The sequence below is a fragment of the Erinaceus europaeus genome, chromosome 3, assembly GCF_950295315.1.
Source record: "Erinaceus europaeus chromosome 3, mEriEur2.1, whole genome shotgun sequence".
Lineage (NCBI taxonomy): Eukaryota > Metazoa > Chordata > Mammalia > Eulipotyphla > Erinaceidae > Erinaceus > Erinaceus europaeus.
In genome coordinates, this window is record NC_080164.1 from 54,082,387 (window position 1) to 54,109,042 (window position 26,656).

Sequence of the window (26,656 nt, forward strand, 5' to 3'; positions counted from 1 at the left end):
TGAAGCTGTGCTGCAGGTGTTACTCTTTCCTCCCTCTCTATCTCCCCTTTCTCTATCAATTTCTCTCTGTTTTATCAAATAAACAAATAAAAAGAAGTGCTGTAGATGCCTCTCTCTCTCTGTCTCCCAAAAACACATCTATTTCTGTCTTTCTGTCAAAGAGAAAAGGAAAAAAGTGGCCACCAAAAGCAGTAGTCACCACGTAAGTACTTCTTCTTCTAGCGTTTGCCACCACGTAAGTACTGTCCCAGCAATAACTCTGGTAAGTCCCCACGCCTAAGCAAAAAAAAAAAAAAAAAAAAAAAATTTTTACATTTGTAGCTAATAAAGTTAAACTTTCTTTAATGTTTAGGGAAGACAGCAAGACTATAGTTATCAGTAATTTTACTTAAAATTTTATTTTTAAAATCTTAGATAAAAGCTTTTTAAACACCACAACAATGTTAAACAACAAGGGCAACAAAAGGGAAGATAAATAAATAAATAAAAAATAAAAATAAAAGCTTTTTAAACACCAGCAATACCAAGCCTGAGATGTCAATCTCGTAACTCTTTAAACCTGGTGAGATCTTTCTCAATAAATGGAACTACCTGCAACCACATTAGATGGCACATAATCTAACAAAGTTACAGATACTAGATGCAGGCTAGGGGTTAGGGCTCTGGATACAGGTGTACATGTATCCATAAGCAATTATATAACTCAAAGTAATAGTACTTAGTAGTGCTCAGTAATTAGACTTAGACCTAACAAACCTGGGATCCTAGCTGAAGTGTCTAACAAATAAATAAAAAATTCTCTAATTGATTAGACTTAAACCAAATTAGCTTGGCAATGTAGTAGTAGAAAGGCCCAAAGAAGACAGATCCCAAAAAACTAATTCTGGTTGGGCACAACAAATGACACCCAATGCTTAAACAACTGGAAGAAACTCTAAGGTCGGGGAGTCAGGCGGTAGCGCAGCTGGTGAAGCGCACATGGCACAAAGCGTAAGGACCGGCAGAAGAATCCCAGTTCCAGCCCCCGCCTCCCCACCTGCAGGGGAGTCGCTTCACAATCGGTGAAGCAGGTCTGCAGGTGTCTATCTTTCTCTCCCCCTGTCTTTCCCTCCTCTCTCCATTTCTCTCTGTCCTATCCAACAACAACATCAATAACAACAATAGTAACTACAACAATTAAACAAGGGCAACAAAAAGGGAATAAATAAATAAATAAATAAATATTAAAAAAAAAAAAAGAAAGTCTAAGGTCATCAGACAAAGAGAGGGCTACAAAAGTTGGATACGGGCAAGAGACTGGCTCACTTTATAATGGCTCTTTTGATCAGTATCACACCACCACCTCATCATCTGGGGCCCTAGTTAGGGAATCCTTGGATTCCCACACAAATATGATGGACCTAGACCTCTTAAGTTTCCCTCTCTCCACCACCACTGGTCACTTCCATCAAGAACATCATCATAATCCCTTCTGTAGGACTTCCCAGGACCTTGCCCTCACCGTAAAGCAGTGATGGTAGGGAATGCCCCAGTCTCTGAAGAGAGGCTGGGGTATCCTGCCCTGCCACTCAAGGAAGACTGGTCCTGAAATGAGTGCAACCTATATTGTTCCCAACTGTGAGCATGAGCTGCGAGCTCAGTGCAATAGGGACTAAGAGGTTATACAGGTTCTTGTTAAATATAGATATATATAGCCCTGAGTTAGGTGGATGGAGGTAAATAGTTAATTTTATCCACAGAAATTTTTTCAAGAATGGGAGCCACTCTCTGGCTTAATCCAACTTTCTAGCCCTTTTCTCTACTCTGACACCATTTTCTCAGACAATATTTTTATCAAACTTCATGCTAGCTATCAAACTCAAACAAAAACTACCATAGTCGTGGACCATTAGAAACATGCCTAAAATGGACTTCCTAGCTTTCTTCCACCCTAAAATCGCTAATCTCATCTGCTCTATTCCTACATTTTGGTTCCTGTTCATTAACAATTTTGTCTCACTTTATGTCCTGCCACCTTCCAGACACCAAGTTACAGACACTACCATGATACCAATGTGTCCCGGAACCTCTCCAGAAGGAAAGGTAGAAACAGTTTGGGGGTATGGACTGACCTGCCAATGCCCATGTCCAGCAGAGAAGCAATTACAGAAGCCAGACTTACTACCTTCTGCACCCCAAAAACAACTAAGATCCATACTCCCAGTAGGGTAGAGGATAAAAGGGCTCTGAACTCCAGTTCCACCAGGACTAGGAGAGGAAGGAAAAGGGAGTGACATTTGGATGTAGTAATAGGGTCATGAGTGGCTTGGAGGGGAAGAGAGGACTGGTCCTGGAAGAAAAAGGGGGCATATATGTACACATATAGACAGGTAGTTGTAGAGATGATAGTTAACCCATGACCGTAACCTTAGGAGAATTGCAGTGGCTTGCAATGGAAGGGCTGGGGACTCAAAACTCGTGGGAATAGTGTAGAATTCTACCCCTGTTGATATGTAATTTTTTAAATCAATATTAAATTACTAATAACAATTTTTTAAAGTTTTTTAAACAAAAAAATGAACAACATATTCTTTATGACCTTCACCTTGTTCTGTGCTTCCATTTTACCATGGTATCCCTCTCTATTATCAGAGGATTTATCCATTTTATTTAATTAATTACATACAAGCAGGCACGAAAGCAATAAGCCATAAGCTCCTTAGCCCATGAGTCACTTAAAAACCAGCCCAAAGAGAGACTTACCTAGTTAAAAATACTACTGAAGAACTGACACAAACAGCAGCACAGAAAAATAGTGATTAAAACAAGAGAATAAAGTGATTAAAAAAAAAAACATAAAAACTAAGAGACATAAAAATTGACTGAGAAGTACATATAACTAATTAAAATTCCAGAAAAAACTGAGCAGTGAGAGTGGCAAAGATGATCCTGAAGAAATTAAGCTAAGGGGCCGAGTGGTGGCACACCTGGTTAAGCACACACCCTATAGGTTCAAGCCCCTGGTCCCCATCTGAAGGGGAAAGCTTTGCAAGTGATGAAGTAAGGTTGCAGGTGTCTATCTCTTTCCCTCTCTATCTCTCCTTATCTTCTCAATTTCTCTCTGTCTCTATCTAATAAAAAAATTAAACTAAGAATATTCCAAACTTGAAAAAGGAATCCTAGGGGATGGGTGATGGTACATCTGGTATAACACACACTTAACTCTGTGTAGGACAAGGGTTCAAGATTCCAGACCCTACCTGAACGTAGGAAGCTTCACAAGTGGTGAAATAATACTCTCTTGCTTGCTTGCTTTCTCTTACCTTCTCTCTCTCACCCTCTCTATCTCTTCTTCCTTCTCAATTTCTCTGTCATCTCTACCCAAAATAAATTAAAAGGAGTCCTTTAAAAAGACATACAAATGAATAAATCACATAAATAAAAATTAATATGTATCTATGTATCTTTCAAACAGATTAAGAATAAAGAGAAAAATCATAAAAGACACTATACTGATCAGTGGTAGCATAATATAAAATAGTATATAGGCTACCAGCAAAGTAATACTCATAATAATGTGAGGGGAAAAAAACTTCTGAGTTTTTCTTTTGACTGGTTTATTAATTAAAATAACACAAGACAAATTAATGGAAGAAAAAATAATTCTGTGTACATGTAAGCACCATGAACATGGGGCCTGTGAATGAACAAAACAGTCTCTTTAGACAAAAAAAAATGAATAAATTTGTGATAGCCCCAGATCAAATCGATGGCGTTACAGTCAATAATATTTATACACTGTTCCCATATTTGGGAGCTATTGTCTTCCCTGATCTAGCTTTCTAGCCCTTTTTCCAGCCATAACATCATCACCACAGACAATAACTTTGGTCCACCTGCATATTAGATGTTAGTCAGGTTCAGGATAAAACTAATAAAGTCATGGGCCCTGTGGAATATTACTAAAATAGACCTACCAGCTATTTCCAAAATGGAGAACCCAAATCTTCATCTGCAATATTCCAGCTTTTAGGTTCATGATTAATCAACAATTTGTACGGCTTTATATGTTAACTCTTTTCAACCAAGTTCCAGATGCTAACATGATGCCAGCCAGACTTACCTGGGCAGACAACTCCACCAATGTGTCTTGGAGCTCCGCTTCCTCAGAGCCTTGACCCACTAGGGAAAGAGAGAGACGGGCTGGGGGTATGGATTGACCTGTCAATGCCCATGTCCAGCAGGGAAGTAATTACAGAAGCCAGACCTTCCACCTTCTGCACCCCATAATGACCCTGAGTCCAGAGGGTTAAAGAATAAGAAAGCTATCAGGGGAGGGGATGGGATACGGAGTTCTGGTGGTGGGAATTGTACCCCTCTTATCCTATGGTCTTGTCAGTGTTTCCATTTTATAAATAAATATATAAGTAAACTTTGTGGACAGACATTAAATAAACAGAATTTGTTTACAGAGCTTCCTTGGCCCTGAAATTCACTACTTCAGGTAATAGGAATACTTCTCTACCTCTAAGTCTGGGGGAAGGAAGTGATATTTTTCTCATAGGAGACTTATTTCTTACTTTCAGGATGGGAAGAATTGTCAGAATGCCCATCATGTATTGCTACTTTTCAAGAGACTTTAATTCAAAATAATCAATATGCCTACTTTAGCAATTTTGATTCTGTAGCCAAAATTAGAGCTCACTAGGTTCTTGTTGAGCTTAGTCACCAAGAGTACCGCACTTAAAGAACAATTTGCAGGGCCAGGGAGGCAGCATAATGGTTATGAAAAAGACTTTAATACCTCAGTTTTCAAGGTACCAGGTTCAATGCTAGGAACCACAATAAGTCAAAGCTGAACAACACTGTTTAAAATTCTAAAAATAATAAAAACTCAAAACTAAAAACAGTAACTTGCATTGGTGAGTCTACCCAGAATGATATCTTGGTAGAAATAGCCAGATTTGGGGGTTGGGTGATAGCACAGCGGGTTAAGCGTGTGAAGCCAAGGACTGGATTTAGGATCCCAGTTCGAGCCTTCTCCTCCTATTCTATTCTTCTCCTTCCTACTCTTTGGAATTTTGCATCAGGACCATGGTTTGAGACAAGTCTTGCTCTTGCTCTTTTTTTTTTTTAATATCGTAATGTTCAAACTATAAAGTCTTATTTATTTATTTATTACTAGAACACTACTTAACTCTAGCTTGTGGTGGTGGTGATGGTAATAGTGGGGACTTTGTAGCCTCAACCTTAGAGTCTCTTTGCATAACTATTATGCTATTTCCCCCTCCTTTTTCTTTAAATATATCTTTTAAAAATTTGTTTGCTTGTTTATTTTAATGAAAGAAGAAAGAGAGAGACCAGAGAGCTGATCAGCTCTGGTTTCTGGTGGTTATTGGGATTGAACCTGGACCTCAGAGCCTCAGGTCTTTTTTTCATAGCAATGTCATCTTCCAACTCCACCCTGCTTCTTTGTAAGAACTCTGAGTAGAAGGTATTACATTTTAATTTTTTTCTTGTCACTGAGGCCTCACTTTTCTGGATTAATTTATTTAGATAAAAAGAGAGGAGGGAAGATACCATAGCACTAAAATTTCCTCCATTGTGTTGAGGGGTGAACTTGAACCTGGATCATATTCATGGCAAAGCAAGCACACCACCAAGGTGAGCTATATAGCAGGTCCTACCTGTTACTTTTAATGTGACTTCCTTCTGAATGCACTCACCAAAGGCCTCAAAATTTTCCAGTGAACTTTTTAGATTGCGCAGGAAGTATGTCTTTGTGTATATCTTTTGCGTGTGTTTATAGCTTGTTTACGTATAGATAGATAAATATATATGTATATGGCTATATTTGTGTGTCTTTATTATATGTGGGCTAACAGGTTACTTAGGTGATAAGATGTAGGCATTACATATATAATTGTTAAATTCTCTCTAAAATCCAAGATCAGGTTCCCTAAACTGTTTTTACAGAAGAAAATTATATAGTTACAGGTTCTTTGGAGGTTGGAGAGAACTTTCACAATTGCTCTGTCCCTGGACTCTTGAAAGCACACAAGTAAATTTTTAATGACTCTTTTCTAGTATAACAGGGATGCTTAAAATATTAATTGTGGTCAGCTAATTGTGTGGTTATTGGTACTTTTCTATTGAATACAATAAGTCAGAACATATTCCTTATTATAGAACGCCTTACAGCATTTCCCCCCTGCTACTGTAAATGTGGATTGGTTTCTAGTGAAGATGTTTGAAAAATGTAACATGACTTAAAATCACAAAATTTCTCTTGATTTTTTTTTAAAAGTTGTGTGTGTGTGTGTGTGTGTGTGTGAGAGAGAGAGACAGACAGAGACACAGAGAGAGAGATCGGAACATTGTTTAACTCTGCCATATGCGCAGTGCTAATGTTTGAACTTGGGGTTTCTTGTATAAAAGTCCTGAATGCTATGGCCCCATTGATTTTTATTATTATTATTTTTTTTGTAATGGATAAGGTTACTGTTGTTGATGTTACTATTATGAGTTCACAAATGTGTTGTGGGAAGTTATGACAGGCAGATTTCTTTTTTTTTATTTTATTTTATTTTTTTTTTATTAAAGAAAGGATTAATTAACAAAACCATAGGGTAGGAGGGGTACAACTCCACACAATTCCCACCGCCCAATCTCCATATCCCACCCCCTCCCCCGATAGCTTTCCCATTCTCTATCCCTCTGGGAGCATGGACCCAGGGTCATTGAGGGTTGCAGAAGGTAGAAGGTCTGGCTTCTGTAATTGCTTCCTCGCTGAACATGGGCGTTGACTGGTCGGTCCATACTCCCAGTCTGACAGGCAGATTTCTGGGAAGGTTAAGAGTGAATCAGCACTAAAGGGAAGATACCCCAAATGTGGAGGGATTGCTTTTCAGTCCCCCCTCTAAAGTAATGGTCTTCAGCCTTGACTGCACATTAGAATCACCTGTGGTATTTTTTTTTTTAAATCTGAACATCAGACTAGTACAGATCATTAGTGGTGGAACCTAGGCATTGATATATATATTTGTGTCCAGGGTTATTGCTGCAGCTTGATAACTGCACTACTAATCCACTGCTCCCGATGACCATTTTTTCCAATTTGTTACCCTTGTTGTTATTGTTGTTATTGCTGCTGTTGTTGTTGGATAGGATTGAGAGAAGAGGGAAGACATAAAGGGGCAGATAAAGATAGACACTTGCTTCACCTCTTGTGAAGCGACCCCCACTTGCAGGTGGGGAACTGGGGGCTTGAGCCAGGATCCTTATGCTGGTCCTTGCACTTCATGCCATGTGCGCTTAACCCACTGCGCTACTGCCCGGCCCCTGGCATTGCTATTTTTTAAAGCTTATCAGGAGATTCCATTGTGCAGCCTAGGTCAGGATTCCTATAAACTCTGATAAACTGCAGAATGAGTATATTATTTAGCTACTATTTTTTACTGTACTCTCTCAATTATAATTAGCCCATTGAGAATTCCTGGAATAAATTTAAGGATCATTCAGTAGAAAGTATTAATTAAATTTCAACATTACACTAGATTCTCATTTGTTGCTAGGAATACAAAAAATAATTACTTCTCCTCCTCCTCTTCTGCCTTCAGATTTATTTACTTATGAGAGAGAGAGAAAGAGAGAGAGAGAGAGAGAGGAAAAACCAGAGCTCTACTCAAATCTGGCTTAAGGTGGTACTGGGGGTTGAACCTGGGACTTCTGAGGTGTCAGGCATATAAATTGGGACTCTAATAGACTGAATTATATCCTCAGTCAAGATTTTCTATAATTTCTAAAGAAGCTTTACAGAAATATAATTAGGAGTTGAGGTTGGACTGGAGATAGAGCAGTCAGAACATACTGAAAATGTTATTGTATAAATTTAATGTTCAGCAAGTTACCAATACTTTCAAGTAAGGTAACATTTATTGGCTGACTACTAAATTCCTCTGCTGTTATGAACCATCATAACATACCTTGTTCCCAGTTCTATCCTCCTTCACTATCATCTGTCCCAATCTGCTTCTCTCTGTCTTATACAAGGTTGTTTGTTTGTTTTCATATCCAGGTTTTGTTTGTTTCTCCAGTGGAACAGATTCTTAGGCTACTACTTAGATGTTTCCTAGAAACTTTCTTCTGTTTTCTCAGTAATTTAGCACTCCCAAATCTGGCTACTTTTCTTTTTTCTTTTTATTTATTTTTATTTATTTAAGAAAGGAGACATTAACAAAACCATAGAATAAGAGGGGTACAATTCCCATAACCCGATCTCCACATCCCACCCCCTCCCCTGATAGCCTTCCCATTCTCTATCTCTCTGAGAGTATGGATCCAGGATCGTTGTGGCCCTGACATAGAGCATAGGTTCACCCGTGCCATTAAACTAGGGGAAAAATATATACCTGAAAGCAGAAGTACACAAAAGCATGCAGGGAATACCCCCAACACTTCATCTGCACTATTACAGTCTTTAGGTCCATGATTGTTCAACAATTTGTTTGGCTTTGTATGTTAACTCTATTTTTCTTTTTTCTTTACCTCCAGAGCTCCATGCCTGCACCACTAATCTACTGCTCCTTGGGGCTATTTTTTCCCTTTTGTTGTCCTTGTTGTTTTATCATTGTGGTTATTATTGTTATTATTGATGTCTTGTTGTTGGATAGGACAGAGAGAAATTGAGAGAGGAGGGGAAGACAGAGAGGAGAAGAGAAAGACAGACACCTGCAGACCTGCTTCACTGCCCGGGAAGTGACTCCCCTGCAGGTGGGGAGAGCTGCAATAAACCAGATTATAAAGTAGTTAAATTGAATCTCTGATCTGCAACTTAATTTTATGTTAGCATTAGTAAGTATAGTTTTGATATGAAGGTACATTTAAAGAAAAAGATTTCTGGCTCCTGGTAAACAACTCAGTGGTGGAGTGCATACCTCTTATGTATAAGACCCTGCAGTTGTGACAGCACCACTTGAGAAGGCAATAAAGACAAAACAAGTAGAATTTTAAGAATGGAGGTATTGTACTTTGGTTTCTCTCTCTCTCTCTCTCTCTCTCTCTCACACACACACACACACACACACAATATAATAAACATTTGGGGGAGTCAGGCGGTAGTGGCGCAAAGCGCAAGGACAGGCGTAAGGATCCCGGTTCAAGCCCCCGGCTCCCCACCTGCAGGGGAGTCGCTTCACAGGCGGTGAAGCAGGTCTGTAGGTGTCTTTCTCTCCCCCTCTATCTTCCCCTCGTTTCTCCAGTTCTCTCTGTCCTATCCAATAACAACATCAATAACAACTACAACAATAAAACAATAATGGCAACAAAAGGGAATAAATAATAAAAATTTAAAAATTAAAAAAGAATTAAAAAAAAGAAATGTAAAGTTGTAAAGTTCAGGAATAGGGAGGGAGTCACTTGCAGTCTTTCCCCTCCCCCTATGAAAGGTAGCTGCTACAGTCACAGTTAAACAATATCATAAAAGAAGTAGTATCTTTTAGCAGAACAGTAAACTGAACACCAAAAGACTCCTGAATATTGTCCAAAGCATGGTGTTAATCCTAAGCAGTATTATGAGAAGCCCCTCATCTCCACTCTGCACAACCATGACCATCATCATTCTTTTGGCAATGAGACAGAGCCACATGATAATTCTCACCAATGGAACATCACTTCTGTAGTAAAATGGGTAACAAAGTAAAATAGAGTAAATGTCTTCTCCTGGTTAGGAGAACAGAAAGAATTAAGAATTCAGTGGAGGGCAGAATTATAAGGTAAAAGAAGTCTGTGCTCCTGAATGACCACATCAAGCCCAGTAAACATGGAAAACCTTATCCAGACTAAGGAGTGAACAAGAAATAAACATTTATTAGGTTAACTGATATAGATTTCTGGGTATATCTGCTACGGCAAATCCTCAGTGTACTAAGACAATTCTCTAAATTTAAAAAACACACAGCAATAAAATAGGTGTTGTCTCTTATAAACTTGTTTTATAAAGTGCTGAAACCAAATGTAGTCTTTTTATATCCTACCAGAATTTATTTATAGGAAATCAACTATCCCAAAGATAGAAGGCAGCCTTGCCTCAAAACAATTAACAGCTAAGCCTTTGAGCTTTGCTTAAATTAAAAATAAGGAATCATGTCTTTGGAAAGCAAAAAGTTCAATATACTCCTTCCAGAATATATTTACAGTGAGAAAAAGGAAGCGTAAAATAGTAAACTGAAACTAATGTCAATAGGCACTTCACTAAATAACAAGGTTATTTCTTTTAGGAGAAAGGGCTCTTATCCATACATAAATGAACATGGTAGAATGTTCATGGTGGAATGTTGTAAATATTGAAACAAAAGGGGGGAATTTGTCTTATCAGAGAAATACGCTAGACTTATTATTTCTCAAGTAATTATTTTTATCCTTCAGTAGGTACATCTGCCTCCTATTGTACAATCACTGCTGTAGCTACAGTTAATTATACTCTTTTATGCTAACTTCACAAGACTTATTTAGTAAACTGCAATAATTCAACAAGAAAAGTCATACAAAAAGCACATGTATACATTTTCTTTCCATAAAAATGAAAGGACAGTTCTGATGTTGAGAAATGTAAACTATATATATATTTTTTTTTTAATTTAATTTTGAGAGAGAGAGAGAGAGAAACACCAGAGCACTGCCCAGCTCTGGCTTATGATGGCGCGGGGGATTGAACCTGGGACTTCGGAGCCTCAGGCATGAGAATCTCTTCGCATAACCATTATGCTATCTACCCCCGCCCAGAGAAATGTAAACTTTTTATCAAGTAAAACTACTTTCTCATTCTATTAAGATTTCATTTTGCATCTTCTTACCATATTTAAAATGTTTTTGTGGTCAGGCTTGCATGTATTATATCTGGGCTCAACCCCTGGCATTTCATAAAATAGTAGAGTGGGGCTTTCTTTTGCCTGCAGAAAAAAAAGTTATGTGTATGCATATATGTATGTTCTTTAAAAATATTTCTAGAGCCATTGTTTTTGGTTAAAACACTTAACTGGTGCTACATCTGTACTTTTGGGGACAAATGCTGCTATTTCTAATATCTACATAGTATTTAGGGGCATCACCATTCAGTTTGAAGTCCTGTGGCATACTATACTGAGGACACACGTTTATAGGGCATAAACAATACATATATGTGTTTATAACTTCGAGACATCATGTGTGTGTGTGTTTTGCACTATTCAACAGTATAAAGTGCTCTTAGTTTTGATACAGAAGATATTTCCATCAAATAATACTATAACTAATCACTACTTTCTCATATGTCCAACACTGATCTTCCCAAACAATATTTCCTGTGCTATATGAGATCTGCAGCTAGTGGGCAAACAAACAAGCAAAAACATAACTCAGGCAACTATCCCATCCCACCCCCTCTTAAACAACTGCTTCACCATTTACTCTCAGCCCACTTCTATAATTGTTGCATGTGTGTGTTTGAATAACTACATCCTTCTATCTTGTTTCTATCACAAAAAATTTACTGGGAGGGAGGCATATAAACAGAATATGACAGAGAAAAAATTGAAAGATGTCACCTATGCCCAGTTCAAGAAAGAAATAATTTCAAGTTCTACTTCCTGGTCCTTCTGCCAGCCATGATATCATCTCCCCAGGCAATAATTAGGATCCATCTGCATATCAGATTTCAGGCTCAGGCAAAAAAAAAAAAAAATAGTATAGTCACAGGCCCTTTGGAATATAACTAAAATATGCCTACTAACTATCTACAAAATGGAGACACCCCCCCCTTCATCTGCACTATTCCAGCCTTTAGGTCCATGATTGGTCAACAATTTGTCTGGCTTTGTATGTAAACTCTCTTTTCAACCTCCAGGTTCCAGATGCTAGTATGATGCCCACCAGGCTTCCCTGGACAGACAACCCCACCAATGTGTCCTAGAGCTCTGCTTCCCCAGAGCCCCACCCTACTAGGAAAAGAGAGAGGCAGGCTGGAAGTATGGATTGACCTGTCAATGCCCATGTTTAGCGGGGGGGCGGGGGAGATTACAGAAGCCAGACCTTCCACCTTTGGCATCCCACAATGACCTTGGGTCCACACTCCCAGAGGGTTAAAGAATAGGAAAGCTATCAGGGGAGGGGATAAGATACAGATATCTGGTGGTGGGAATTGTGTGGAGTTGTACCTCTCTTATCCTATGGTTTTGTCAATGTTTCCTTTTTATAAATAAAAAATTTAAATAAATAATAAAAACTTGACTTAGGGGGACAGAGTCAAGATGGCAGCCTGAAGCCACCAAGTTGCAGAGGCTACCATGATGCTAACATGACTGCCATGGGCAGACAACCTCACCAATTTGTCTTGGAATGACACTTCTCCAGAGACCTGTCCCTACTAGGTTAAGATAGAAACAGGCTGGGGGTATGGATTGACCTGTCAATGCCCATATCTAGTAAAGAAGCAATTACAGGTCCAAGAAGGATTCAGAGGACCTAGTGGGGGTTGTATTGTTATATGGGAAACTGGGGAATGTTATACATGTGCAAACTATTGTACTTACTGTTGAATGTAAAACATTAATTCCCCAATAAAAAATTAAAACAAACAAACAAACAAAAAGAAGCAATTACAGAAACCAGACCTCCCACATTCTGTACCCCATACTCCAGAGGAATAAAGAATAGGAAAGCTTCCAATAGAGGGGATGGAATGCAGAACTCTGGTAGTGGGAATTGTGTGAATTGTAGCCCTCTTATCCAATGGACTTGTTGGTCATAATTAAATCAATAAAAAATCATAATTAAATCATGTCAGCATTATCCATAATACTCAAAAAATTGTAGTAATTCAAATATTCAATTGATTAGTAACATATTCATACAATGGAATATTATTGAACTATAAAATAGAAATATTATACTGATAAATGTTATAACATTGATGAATTTTAGAACATTATGCCAGGTGCAAAGGCTATATATTGGATGAATTCATTTTATGAGATGTAATAGATAAATCCTTAGGTATAAAAGTAGATTCATGATTTTCTAATATGGGAGAGAAGACAAAGGGGAGGTGGACAAGAAACTGTTACTCTCTGTCATAAGCAAAGCAATACTTTTTGTATTTTGAATCATTTATATTTATCACTTTGTAAAACTTAATTTTTCAGTTTTAAATGCTAAGTCTTAGTTACAAAGAAGAAAGGCAGTAGTGCAGTGGGCTACGCACACGTGGAGCAAAGAAACCCTGTTCGAGGACCCCCCACCCCCGGCTCCCCACCTGCAGCGGAGTCACAGGTGGTGAAGCAGGTCTGCAGGTGTCTATCTTTCTCTCCCCCCTCTTTGTCTTACCCTCCTCTCTCCACTTCTTTCTGTCCTAACAACGATGACATCAATAACAACAACAATAACTACAACAAGGGCAACAAAAGGGAAAATAAATAAATAAATAATTGAAATTTGGGCTCAGAAATAAACCTACAAAAGAGATAATGGTTATTGGTGAGGTATAGAAAAATCATTTGGGGGCTCTCAGGATGCCAGGAAAATGTTTTGCTCCCTCACAGGTTTGAGAAATAAACATCATTAGACCATTAATAGCGAGAGAAAAGGGGGAATATGGAGTGGTGGACACACAGCATTCACCTCATAATGAGGTTCTGTGAAATGTCCCCACAAGATTGCCCGCTTCCTCTATTTATTGGGTATGTGTGCATACAGATATGTCAAATATAACAGCTTAAGGGTGTATATATAAACATCTTAAAGGTATAAATACATACATCTTTTACATTTTTTTTAAGATTTAGTATATTTGTCCATTTTATTGGAAGGGGGACAGGTAAATGGTGTATAGTATGGTTGTCGGTACATGGGTATAGCTTTTCATCTCCTCCAGGTGTCTGCGATTTTTTTTACTAATCATATAGTAAGACTCCAAGGTCATCTTCACCCTTCTTTCTTTCTTTCTTTCTTTTAGGGGTTGAAGCAAGGCATTTGTTCTTTTGCAAAAGTGTTTGCAGACAACAGTGGCAATCAGGCAGCTGTGCAACCCTAATACCCTTCGCCTTTATTTTATTTTTTATTAGTGATTTAATAATGATTAACAAGATTATAAGATAACAGGGGTGAAATTCTATACATTTCCCACCACCAGAGTTCTGTATTCCACCCCCTCCACTGGAAACTTCCCTATTCTTTATCCTTCTGGGAGTATGGGCCAAAATTCTTTGTGGGGTGCAGAAGGTAGAAGGTCTGGCTTCTATAATTGTTTCTCCACTAAACATGGATGCAGCAGGTGGATCTGTTTCTATCTTTGCCTAATGGGGTAGGGCTGTGGAGAGGTGAGGTTCCAGGACACACTGGTGAGGTCTACATAAACATCTTAAAAGCGTGCATAATTGATAGATCTCTCTCCTAGTATATACACCACTCTACATCAGACATATGATTATATCAGAGTCTATGTTTACTTGAACTCCTGGCTTTACCCCAAGGATGTAGGCATAGTTCACCAGTATCAGATAAAGCCTCTGTTAGCCAGAAATGCCTTTTGACCCATTTATCTGTGTTTACCCTGATACAGCCAAAACACCCCCCTGGAGGCTGGAGACAGAACTACAGAGATAACAAGGAATTTCTGACATAACTGGTTCCAATAAATTCCAGTAAGTGATCAGGCATTATAAATTACAATGTCCCCAACAGTGAGGGTGTAGAGAATAAGCAACCCTTATACACTATTAAATAGGAATACAAATTGGTTCAGTCACTCTGGAAAATGGTATAGTTTTTCCTCAAAAAAATTCAAGATAATACAAATGTCATATATTTCAATAATTCCACTCCTGGGTATATAATGGAAGTAAATGAAATTCTACGACAATATCCAAGAAGTGGAAACAGCAAAATGTCCATTAATGGATGAACTGATAAATAAGATATGACATACAGACACACACACATATATAATGGAATATTATTTACCTTGTACTATGGAATATTATTTTTTAAAAAAAGAAAAAATTCTGTCATTTACAACAACATGGATGGATCTTGAGAGCATTGTATTAAGTGAAATAAATACAAGAAAAAAAATACTCTATGTGAAACTTATATATGCAACCTAGAAAATCTGAACTCACTGGTACGTGAAAAGGTTGGTGATTATCAGAGTGGGGGTGGGGTGGGGTGGGAAAAAATATGGTCAGAGGTAGAAATTTCCAACTATAAGTCCTGGAGATACTATGCAGAACAGAATGACTACAATTAACAAAACTATGTGGCATTTTTTAAAGTTGTTGAGATAATAGGGAGATAGTATAGTGAACTTGTATAGCTCAACTCCTAAAATCACCATAAACCAGAGCTGGCTGAGAAGAGCTCTGGGTTGGGGGTAGGGGAAGGAGCAGTTCTCATTACAAGAAAAAAAAAAAATTGTAACTATGCAAGGTGATGGATGTTAAATAAATTTATTGTAGTAAAATCACTTCACAATTTATGTCAAGCATGATAATCAAATTGTTATACACTGTAAAGTAATACAATGTAGTACGTCTAAATTTTCAAAGAGAAATTTGGACAACTGAGGAATTAAAAGCTATAAAGGTGGGGCCGGGTGGTGATGCACCTGGTTGAGCACATGTATTACAATGTGCAAGGACCTGGGTTTGAACACACGTATTACAATGTGCAAGGACCCAGGTTCAAACCCCCGGCCCCCACCTGCAGGGAGAAAGCTTTGCGAGTGGTGAAGCAGTGCTATAGGTGTCTCTCAGTCTCTCTCTCTATCACCCCCTTGCCTCCTGATTTCTGCCTGTCTCTATTCAGTAAATAAAGATAAAAAATGCTTTAAAAAAAAAGAAAAACAAAAAGCTATAAAGGTTTTTAGCAGCTAAGAAAAAAAATCCAAGAAAAAGGAAATGTCAGAATCTGGAGGTAAAAGTAAAAATGAACATCTGTAAGTTTAGGAAAAGAAAATCAGAACAAGAAGGAAAATAAATTTTAAAAATTATTATTTCTATTTTTGAATCTCAATTGTGTCTTCATACATTTAAATAACTGAAGAATCATAAATCATTAGCAAATATTTACAAGAATTTAAGACTCATGAATGACAGAAGAGGTTGAAGTGCTTATAAGCTACAAGAAAATATATCATTAATTGGCTCACTTTCCCGTATGCCTCTCCCAATCCATATCAAATAAAATTGCATCTGCCGATCACAACCTAATCAACGCAAAGACTGCCACCTCAACATGCTTCACTTCAGACTGTGTCCAGAGACTTCGCGTGTGGAACGACAACCCTTCAGCTTCATTACTCGGGTGAGACCTTTCCTTTCATAGTACACTCTAATTCCATCTCAGGTGGCTCACTTTCTAACAAAGTCCCATAACCTAGATATACACCAGTTTCTGTGAGAGAGAGCATATGTTCACACGTATCCATAAACTACTGCAAAATATATACCTGAAAGCAGAAGTACACTAGAGTTTGCAGTGAGTATCCCCCTAACACTTCCTCTCCAGTATTCCAAGCTTTGAGTCCATGATTGCTCAACAATTTGTTTGGCTTTGTATGTTAACTCTCTTTTCAGTCACCAGGTTCCAGATGTCATCAGGATACCAGCCAGGCTTCCCTGGACTGAAGACCCCACCAATGTGTCCTGGAGCTCCACTTCCCCAGAGACCCACCCTACTAGGGAAAGAGAGAGGCAGACTGGGTGTATGGACCAACCAGTCAACACCCATGTTCAGCAGGGAAGCAATTACAGAAGCCAGACCTTCCACCTTCTACAACCCACAATGACCCTGGGTCCATACTCCCAGAGGGATAGAGAATGGGAAAGCTATCAGGGGAGGGAGTGGGATATGGAGATTGGGTGGTGGGAATTGTGTGGAGTTGTACCCCTCCTACCCTATTGTTTTGTTAATTTATCCTTTCTCAAATAAAATAAATAAATAAAAGAAAATATATCATTAATTTAAGATCCTACACTTTACTTAGGTCCAACAATAGTATTCCAACTTGACCTTCCTTACTCAACAAACTCCAAGTTAACGTGACCATTGCCTTGAATACCATTCATCCTCAAAAAATTCACCATGATTAAGGAATTGAAGATTGAGGGTTGGGGATGAGAGGTAGGGTAGAGTACCAAATGCCTGCATGTCACATAATATGTTTTAAACTATCTTAAGTGTTTTACAAAAAAAAAAAAAAAAGAAGAACCAAAAGGAAAAGACCTCATTTAAAGTTCGCCTAAAAAGACACAAGGAAATAATGAATTATTGCATTGCCAAGTATGAACAGGAATCATTCACCCAGTCTCAAACACTAAAAAGATATTACTCAATCTATTTTACAAATAAGAAAACTGTAGTATGGAGATGTTAAGAAGCTTTATGAAGGTGACTCAAAAAGTAAGTTCAGAGTGTGATCTGAAATGAGGCAATCTGGCAGCAGAATTCAGGCTTGGAACCCATTAATGTACACCAAAGAATGTACTGTAGATTCTATAGGGAATCACAAAAGATATTTTCTTTTTTTTGTTAATTTTACTTATTTTATTTTTTTGAGAGAGATGCAGAGAGAGAGAAACACCAGAGCACTGCTCAGCTCTGGTTTATGGTGGTGCGGGGGATTGAACCTGGGATTTAGGAGCTTCAGGCATGAGAGTCTGTTTGCATAACCATTATGCTGTCTCCCCCTGCCCACAAAAGATATTTTCAAGAAGTATTAATCTTTCAGAGTTTTCATTTAGGAAAATAATGATTATTTATATACATAGATTTTAGCTTATTTTCCAAAATTACAATTAAAGGTAACATTAGTTATATGTTATGTCTGTAGCATATAACCTATGATATCATCCACAATGCTTTTCAGAGAAGATACATCAGCCTGATGTAAACCCAACTATTAATTTTAAATATTCAGATGTGTCTACTAACAAATGAGGTTTATTTTAAATAGTTTAAATAAGTTTAAACAGATTAAAGAATAAATAACTGACTCAGTAATAATGTTTAGAAGCATGATTTCATAGGCCCCAGCGTATGGTACTGTGGATACAATGCATGCATTACCATGTTGCAGGTTCTAGTCTCAATCCCCAACACCACACAGGAGCAACAAAGAGACTACCAAGAAAACCCTATGGGTGGTGAGCTGTGTTTCTGTTTGTCTATCTAAACATAGAAAGAAAACTGACTGGGAAGCAGTTCAGCTATATCGTACATGTGTGAGGTACTGTGTTCATTTCCCAGCTCTGCTCAACTATATAAACAAGTAAGATAAATAAATGTGATTGTTCAGTTGCATGAAGTACATCATCACTATTTATGAAAACACCTTCCTATTTATAAAATTTTTTTTAAATATGAAAGCAGGGAGTCGGGCTGTAGCGCAGCAGGTTAAGCGCAGGTGGCGCAAAGCACAAGGACCGGCATAAGGATCCCGGTCCGAACCCCGGCTCCCCACCTGCAGGGGAGTCGCTTCACAGGCGGTGAAGCAGGTCTACAGGTGTCTAGCTTTCTCTCCTCCTCTCTGTCTTCCCCTCCTCTCTCCATTTCTCTCTGTCCTATCCAACAACGACAACAACAATAATAACTACAACAATAAAACAACAAGGGCAACAAAAGGAAAATAAATAAAATAAAAATATATATATGAAAGCAATGCAGTAAAAGGTTACCAAGTTACAAAAAAAAAAAAAGAAAAAGTTACTGGGGCCTGGTGATGGTGTACCAAGTGAAGCTTACATATTATCATGTGCAAGGGCTCAGGTTCAAGCCCTCACTCCCCACCTCCGGGGGGAGAGTGATTCATGAGTGTTCTTTCTCCCCATCTCCCATTCCTTTCTCAACTTCCCTCTATCCTATCCAATAAAACAAAAAGAAAAAATGAAACAAAATGGCCACTGAAACCAGTGGATTCATACTGCTGGCACCAAGTCCCAGTGGTAACTCTGATGGTACTACAAATTGACTGAAAAATTAATTATAAAGTTACAAAGTAAAAATTCAAATATACACTTATGTGCTAATTAAAAAAGAAAATGTTTTGTTTAATGTAATTTACTTGTAGCCTGGGATAATGTTCCTAGTAGTATAAGATAACTGAAAGCAAAGAGGCAGAGAAGTAAAATGTGTTCCAGAAAATTAGGCATGGTAACTCAAAAAACAACTCCAAGGATGATACTGATGTCAAAGAGTTTGAAACAAATTTACTTTAAGAGAAGTAAGACAACTAGAGCCATGTTCCCTGAAGGGAAACATTCTGATAAATATGCCATTAAGAGATTTAATGTTTATACAAATGTCACAGCATATGGTTACATAAACTTACCTGATAACGCCTATTACATACCTAAACAATAAGGTTTTGCTTACATATTTGCATATATCATGATATATGTGGTCCATCACTGACCAAAACATCATTAAACAACACATGCGTGCAAAAACAACATGTACTACTAAACTGAATCAAAGATGTGGTAAGGGGAGTTCTTTTTATGTGTATTAAAAATATTCTTGGAGAAATCTGAATAAGGCTTATAAATTATAGTATTGTATCAAATTGTTTTCCTGATTCTGATGACTGTGTTATGGTTGCGTAAGTAAATGTGTTTTTAGAAATACACCAAACTATATGCTCAGTCTATGAAATGTATCTTTCATAGCAAGATCTTTATTTTTTTATTTTTCTGGCTGATGGTGGTACTGGGGATTGAACCTGGGACCTCAGAATCTCAAGCATGAGAGTCTTTTGCATAACCATTATGCTAGCTCCCCAGACCTACAATAATGCATTTAAAAATAAAGCATCACATCTAATTTATTCTCAAGGGGATAAGGAAAACATGTATATGCATATATACACATGCATGTACATACACAAAGAGAATGATAAAGTAGATGGGAAATCTAGATGAAGTGTATGTAAGAATTCCTTGTGCTACTTTTGCAACTTCTATCTATCTGAAATTATAAAACCTTAATTTTAAAAATCAACAAATGGTGGTACACTGGGTTATGCAATGAGTGGACCCAAGCAAGGATCCCAGTTAAGAGACCCTAGCTCCCCACCTTCAGGGGGGTCACTTCACAGATGGTGAAGCAGCTGTCTATCTTTCTCTCCCCCTCTCTATTTTCCTCTTCCCTCTCAATTTCTCTCTGTCCTATCCAATAAAAAGAAATGACCACCAGGAGCAATGGATTCATAGTGCCAGCACCAAACCCCAGTGATAATCCTGAAGGCAAAGAAAAAAAAAAATTAAAACAAAGAACAGTATCTTAAGAAAATGTTTATGAAATCTAGCAGACTTTATTATATTCATATATTTTATATGTTGTGACTTTAATATGTGTGGCTAAATTATTACATTAAATACCAGTGATTATTTGATCATTTGCCTCATCGGTTAGCCAAAAAATAAATAAATAAAAGTAACCCGGGAGTCGGGCGGTAGTGCATCGGGGTTAAGCACATGTGGTGCCAAGCGCAAGGACCGGCATAAGGATCCGGTTCCAGCTGCCAGCCCCCCATTTGCAGGGCAGTCGCTTTACATGCAGAGAAGCAGGTCTGCAGGTGTTATCTTTCTCTCCCCCTCTGTCTTCCCCTCCTCTCTCTGTCTCATCTCTCTCTGTCCCATCCAACTACAACGACATCAATAACAACAATAATAACTGCAACAATAAAACAACAAGGGTACAAAAGAGAAAATAAATTTTAAAAAACACACAAAAAGTACCCCTTTAACTGGGAAAATGTTGGTGATGGAGAATAGAAATTAGAGGGTAAGTAACCTTTTATTCAGAATTACCTTATATTCTAAGACACAGAACCCAACTTCTAGATTAATATCCCCAAAGAAAGAGACCAGAACAAGTTCCCGTACCATAAAACAAAATATAGCACTTCTGATGACTTTGGGGTACATAAATAACATCTATCACTTAGTATTGTCTGGCCACAGCTTAAAATAACCCAGTTCAATATACAGTCTAGTCATGGCCAAAGAGAAAACTGGGTTGAGCTATTTTCAACTGTACCCTAACAATAAGTTGAGCACTCCTTCATATTTTTTATCAGCTTATGAGGGGCGGAGAAGGGTTAATCATTTTTTTAAAATAATAGTTTCTTTTATATATTCAATAATCAAGACAAGTGTTTCTATTTCTAAAAGTGAAGAATAGTACTATCCAAAAGAACTATTGATAGTTTCTTTAGCACTGACCTATCTTGTAATTCACTTACCAGGAAGAATACTTTTCTAACACAAAAGAGTACAAGACTGCCTGTCGCATGTTATACTTCCCTAAGAAAGAATTATTTCATTTTCCTCTTTATGCCCTATTGTTGATTAAAGAATAATACTAAAACTCACTTAAAGCTCTTCTTAATTTGACTTCTATCAACTATTCCAACCTAGTCTCCTACACTGTATGCTGCCTACAAATTAGACCCATGAAAGGTCTGTACTTTTGAGTATTCCATGTTATCAGATGCAATGAGCATTTATTTTTTGAGTCATCATCTGGTCTCCTAGCAACTTTGATACCTTTTCTACCTCTCTGCAGACTATTCCTCCTCCACTTAAATAGGCAATATTGAGAAATCCTTAGAAATTGACTCTACCCTTACCAACTCCAGAATGTTAAATACTGTATTTAGTCTTTTGGAGATTTTTTTTTCAGTTAGTATAATTCTCTGGAGATTGTTTCATATAGCTGTGTGTACATTTATCTTCACTATTTTATTATTATTATTTTCATCACTCTATGAAGTTACCACAGTTTGTTTACTCATCCAACCACTGAAGGGCAATAGGAGTATGTCTATAATGGGACAATAGGAGTGCTCCTTGTTGTAATGGAAATTTTCTGCACCTGACTACACTGCAATGTCTTGGTTATGGCATCAATCTATTTGCTCTTTTAAAGACTCCCTCAACTAACTGGACCACAGATAAGCGGTATCAAGTTTTATTTCTATACTAATTTTTTAACACAGAAGAAATTATCCTTGGGAGCCAGGGAATGGCTTTACCAATAGAACATACACTTTACCATATATTAGGACCTAAGTTCAAGCCCCCACCTATTACAAGGGAATAACATACAAAGGATAAGCTTCACAAGTGGTGGGGTGTCTATAGTGCCTGTCCTTTTCTCTCTCCCTCTTCCCCCATCTGATCCTCCCTCAATCTGGAAAAAAGGAAAGAAAAAGAAAAAAAAAATAGTCTACTGGGAACAACTCATGTATGAGGACCCCCGTCCCCACGAACTACAAAATAAAACAAAGATTTCAACTTAGTTAATATTTTGATATCAAAGTAGACCTTTAAAATTTTAAGAAAGGTTGTGGTCCGGGAGGTAGTGCAGTGGATAATGCATTAGACTCTCAAGTATGAGGTACTGAGTTTAATCCCCAGCAGCAAATGTACCAGAGTGATGTCTGGTTCTGTCTCTCTCTTCTCCTACCTTTCTAATAAATAAACAAAGAAATAAAGAAAATTTAAGAAAGGTTTTTAAGATTCCAAGAAAACAACAGTTTCTAATTAGTATAAAAGAAAAACAGCGGGAGTCCGGGCTGTAGCGCAGCGGGTTTAGCACATGTGGTGCAAAGTGCAAGAACCTGAGTTAGGAACCCAGTTGGAGCCCCCGGCTCCCCACCTGCAGGGGAGTTGCTTCACAGGCAATGAAGCAGGTCTGCAGGTGTCTATCTTTCTCTCCCATCTCTGTCTTCCCCTCCTCTCTCCATTTCTCTCTGTGCTATCCAACAACAACATCAATAACTACAACAACAATCACTACAACAATGAAACAAGGGCAACAAAAGGAAATAAATAAATATAAACAAAAATTTAAAAAAAAAAAACAGCTTTCAGGAACAAGACGGAGCAATGTCATGTACTCTATGCCAAGCCCTTGAAGTGTATGACTCTCAAAATAAAGTCAATGAGGATAGGTTTGCTAGTCTTTGTACTTTACATATACTCCTTGTAAAGTCTCTTCTTTTCCCAGCTTGGCTTACAAGCAAGCCTTACTTTTCCTTTTATATTACAAACAGCTCTGTGTTTGGAACCTTACCAAACCTTCTACTTGGTATCGTACTAGGCTGCAAAACTCACAACAGAATTTCTGAGAGGTGCAATTGAGCTTGAAGATCTTGTATGATCTTTACATTTTACAGATGTGTTCAGCTGGACAGCAAAAGGGCCCAACTAGAATGTAAAGCTCCTGACTTACAGGTTCTTTCATTTTATAAGCCAAACTTACTTGAAGGATAAAGTACACCCCAGGAATAAAGCAAACCCCAGCCATTTGTATTATTTGACTGAATCCTAAAACCTCAAACTTAGAAAAACAATTAAAGAGTGGTCCAGGAGGTGGCACAATGGATAAACCATTGGACTCTCAAGCATGAGCTTCTGAGTTCGATCCCTGGCAGTATATGTACTACAATGATTTCTGGTTCTCTCTCTCTCCTCCTATCCCTTTCATTAACAAATAAAACATTAAAAACAACAATTTAAGTTGTCTAAATTTATTAGACACACAAATCCATTTTCTATTAAGGTCTGCCAAGTAATAATGTGATTCCTGCAAGAATAAGGAAACCATTAACATTACCCAGACTGTCACCTAACTTCAGACAACCCTGATTGTTGTTCTTAGGCAGAGAAAAACTTGCCTTCCTATAATTTCTATCTATTGATGCTATTCTACCTCTTTGTGCCAGAGATATAACACCTCCTTCCATATCTAAGAAAAAAACACCCTTTCATATATCTCAGAGTCATTAAGTCTCCTGAAGTAATTTTTCTGCTCTAAATTAAGTACCTCTCCAATTCCTTGTGCCTAATCTTACATAATTTTCATCTTGGTTACTTTGCTCTGAATGCAATCCAACTTTTTTTAAAGATGTATTTATTTATGATAGAGGAGACATCACTTTTGTAACCATCTTAAAACTAGGCTTCCCAGACCTTAATATGACACTTGAAATATGGTCTGACTAGAGAAGTCATTAAGTTCTTTCTTAGAGTCTTTTATCAATGCAGCTGAAGAACACATTTGCTGGTAACTGCATCAAATCACACTCATAGCAACTTGTGTCGAGTCAAATCTCTTTATTTGATACCTACAAGGCAGAATCTTTTTGACTCAAGCATAGGTTTATTTTTGTTTTTTTCTTTTTCTTTTGCCTCTAGTCTCTGGGGCTTGGTGCCAGTACTACAAATCCACCACTTCTGGCCACCATTTTTTCCTTTTTTTAATTTGATTTTATTTTTTTTATTAGAGAGGACAAAGAAATTGAGAAAGGATGGGGAGGGAGAGAGAGAGAGGAAGGGAGGGAGGGAAAGAGAAAGAGAGAGAGAAAGAAAGTCAGATACCTATACACTCTCTTTAACATTCATGAAGCAGTAGGTGGGCAGCAGGGGCTCCGAACCTGGGTCCATATGCTTATCCTTTCACATAATAATATGTGTGCTTAACCGGGTACACCACCTGAGTACTCAGCCCATTTATCTATTTATTTATTTATTTTGGATAGAGAATGAGAAATTGAGAAGGAAGGAGGAGGTATGGAGGGAGAAAGGAAGATAGTTACCAAAAGCACTATTTCAATGCTTCCCCAGGGGTCTTGAGCTCCTGTCCTTGCACATTGTAACATGTGTGCTCAACTGGGTGTGCCACCGCCAGTCCCACAAGCAGTTTTATATTTATCCCCTTCATTGTAATTAGGTCTGTGATTCCAGCCAGCTGAGATCTTTTGAGATGCTTGTTCACGATTCAAATACTCACTAATTTCATAACTCACTAAGAACTGCAAAACTAAACAACTGCCTTCTATATTACATGTAAGTAAAGTAACATTACAATGAATAGAACAGAGATAGCACCAAGTCCTATGTCAAGGCTGTGGAAATGTCCCTTTAGAATTAAAATAACAAATTATCCAGTTTTCAGCACATATTATTTACGTCTTGAGAATATCACTGTGGATCTCAGCAAAGTCTTTTTCATTAGTATATTTGCTTTATTTCTCAAAAGCAATCTATCAAAAAATAGGCTGGTCTAACATGACAAACATTTTTCTTGGTAATATCATATTTCCTCTTTCATTATTAACTGGTTGTAAACAAACTATGTTTTTTGTCATATGTTTTTTTTTAACTTTCCTAAGACTCAATATTAACTTGATAATTAGGAGAAAAAAATAAAAAACATTGCCCATCACTGAGTTTCTTCTCTAGTTTTCTCCTGATTCTGGTGGTTCTTCCAGAGGGTTTAAAAAAAAAAGTCACGGGTAGAAATGTTCTTTTACTTCCTTTTAGGTTTCTCAATAAAATTTTTTAAAAATAAATAAACTCTACTGTGTGTGTCTCTCTCTCTTTTTCTCCTTTCCTGCTCCAAGTGGGGAATAAGGGTTTGAACATGGGTCTTTGAGCATTGTAAGAAATATGCTTTACCAGTTGTAAAGTCCCTATAGATTTTTTTCCAAAGGACTTAATGGAATACTATTACATTTTACTTCATATGCCTTTACTATTTTTTCTGTGCTCATTTTAGAACTATGCTTCTAAGCCATCAGCCTAGTACCAACTTTGAACTAAAATAATAATTTGCCTGGAATCCAACTGCTTTCTCAATACTTATCTAGCTTATATCTTGAATAGTTTAACTCTAGTCTAGGTGCTAACACTCAATATTTGCTTGTTTAGACAAATAAACAGCAGAGTCAGGCCTGATTAGTACTTGGATGGGAAACAGATAAATGCCATTATTTGCTTTCAGTAAAATACAACTTAGCTGTTAACAAAAGTATGTTCTGGTTTCTACACTTAGTATTTGTACACATTAACAGTAGCTATCCCATGCTGGATACCACATGAAAGCACCATGTACATCCTAAGAAGAAGCTCTATGAACAATAGAAAAGTGCTGTGATTTCTTTCCTCTCACAGTCTCTCCCTTCCCCTTTTTCCCTCTCCAATTCTGTGTCTAAATTTGAAAGGAAGGAGGGGGGGGAAGGAGAAGAGTGGAATCTGAATAGTAAAGGGAAAAGGCCCTGGGGATAATTTTAAGATTTTTAAATGTTTATTTATTTATTTATTTATTTATAAAAAGGAAACATTGCCAAAACCACAGGAAAAGAGGTATACAACTCCACACAATTCCCACCACCAGATCTCCATATCCCATCCCCTCCCCTGATAGCTTTCCTATTCTTTAACCCTCTGGGAGTATGGACCCAAGGTCACTGTGGGATGCAGAAGGTAGAAGGTCTGGCTTCTGTAATTGCTTCCTGGCTGAACCTGGGCATTGACAGGCTGATTCATATTCCCAGCCTGCCTCTATCTTTCCCTGGTAGGGTGGGGCTCTGGGGAAGCAGAGCTCCAAGACACACTGGTGGAACTGTCTGTCCAGGGAAGTCTGGTTGGCATCATGGTAGCATCTGGAGCCTGGTGGCTGAAAAGAAAGTTAACATACAAAGCCAAACAAATTGTTGAACAATCATAAACCTAAAGACTGGAATAATGCAGATGAAGAGTTAGGGGGTCCTCCATTTTGTAGATAGCTAGTAGGCATATTTTAGTTAGATTCCAAAGGGCTTGTGGCTATACTAATTTTTTTGGGTTTTTTTCCCCGA

General features: G+C 37.8%; 1 protein-coding gene across 7 annotated transcripts in view; it reads right to left on the minus strand.

The window, feature by feature from the left end:
• EHBP1 (EH domain binding protein 1) overlaps nucleotides 1–26,656 on the minus strand; it is a 406,607-nt gene that overhangs the window by 319,606 nt on the left and 60,345 nt on the right. The window lies entirely within an intron of this gene.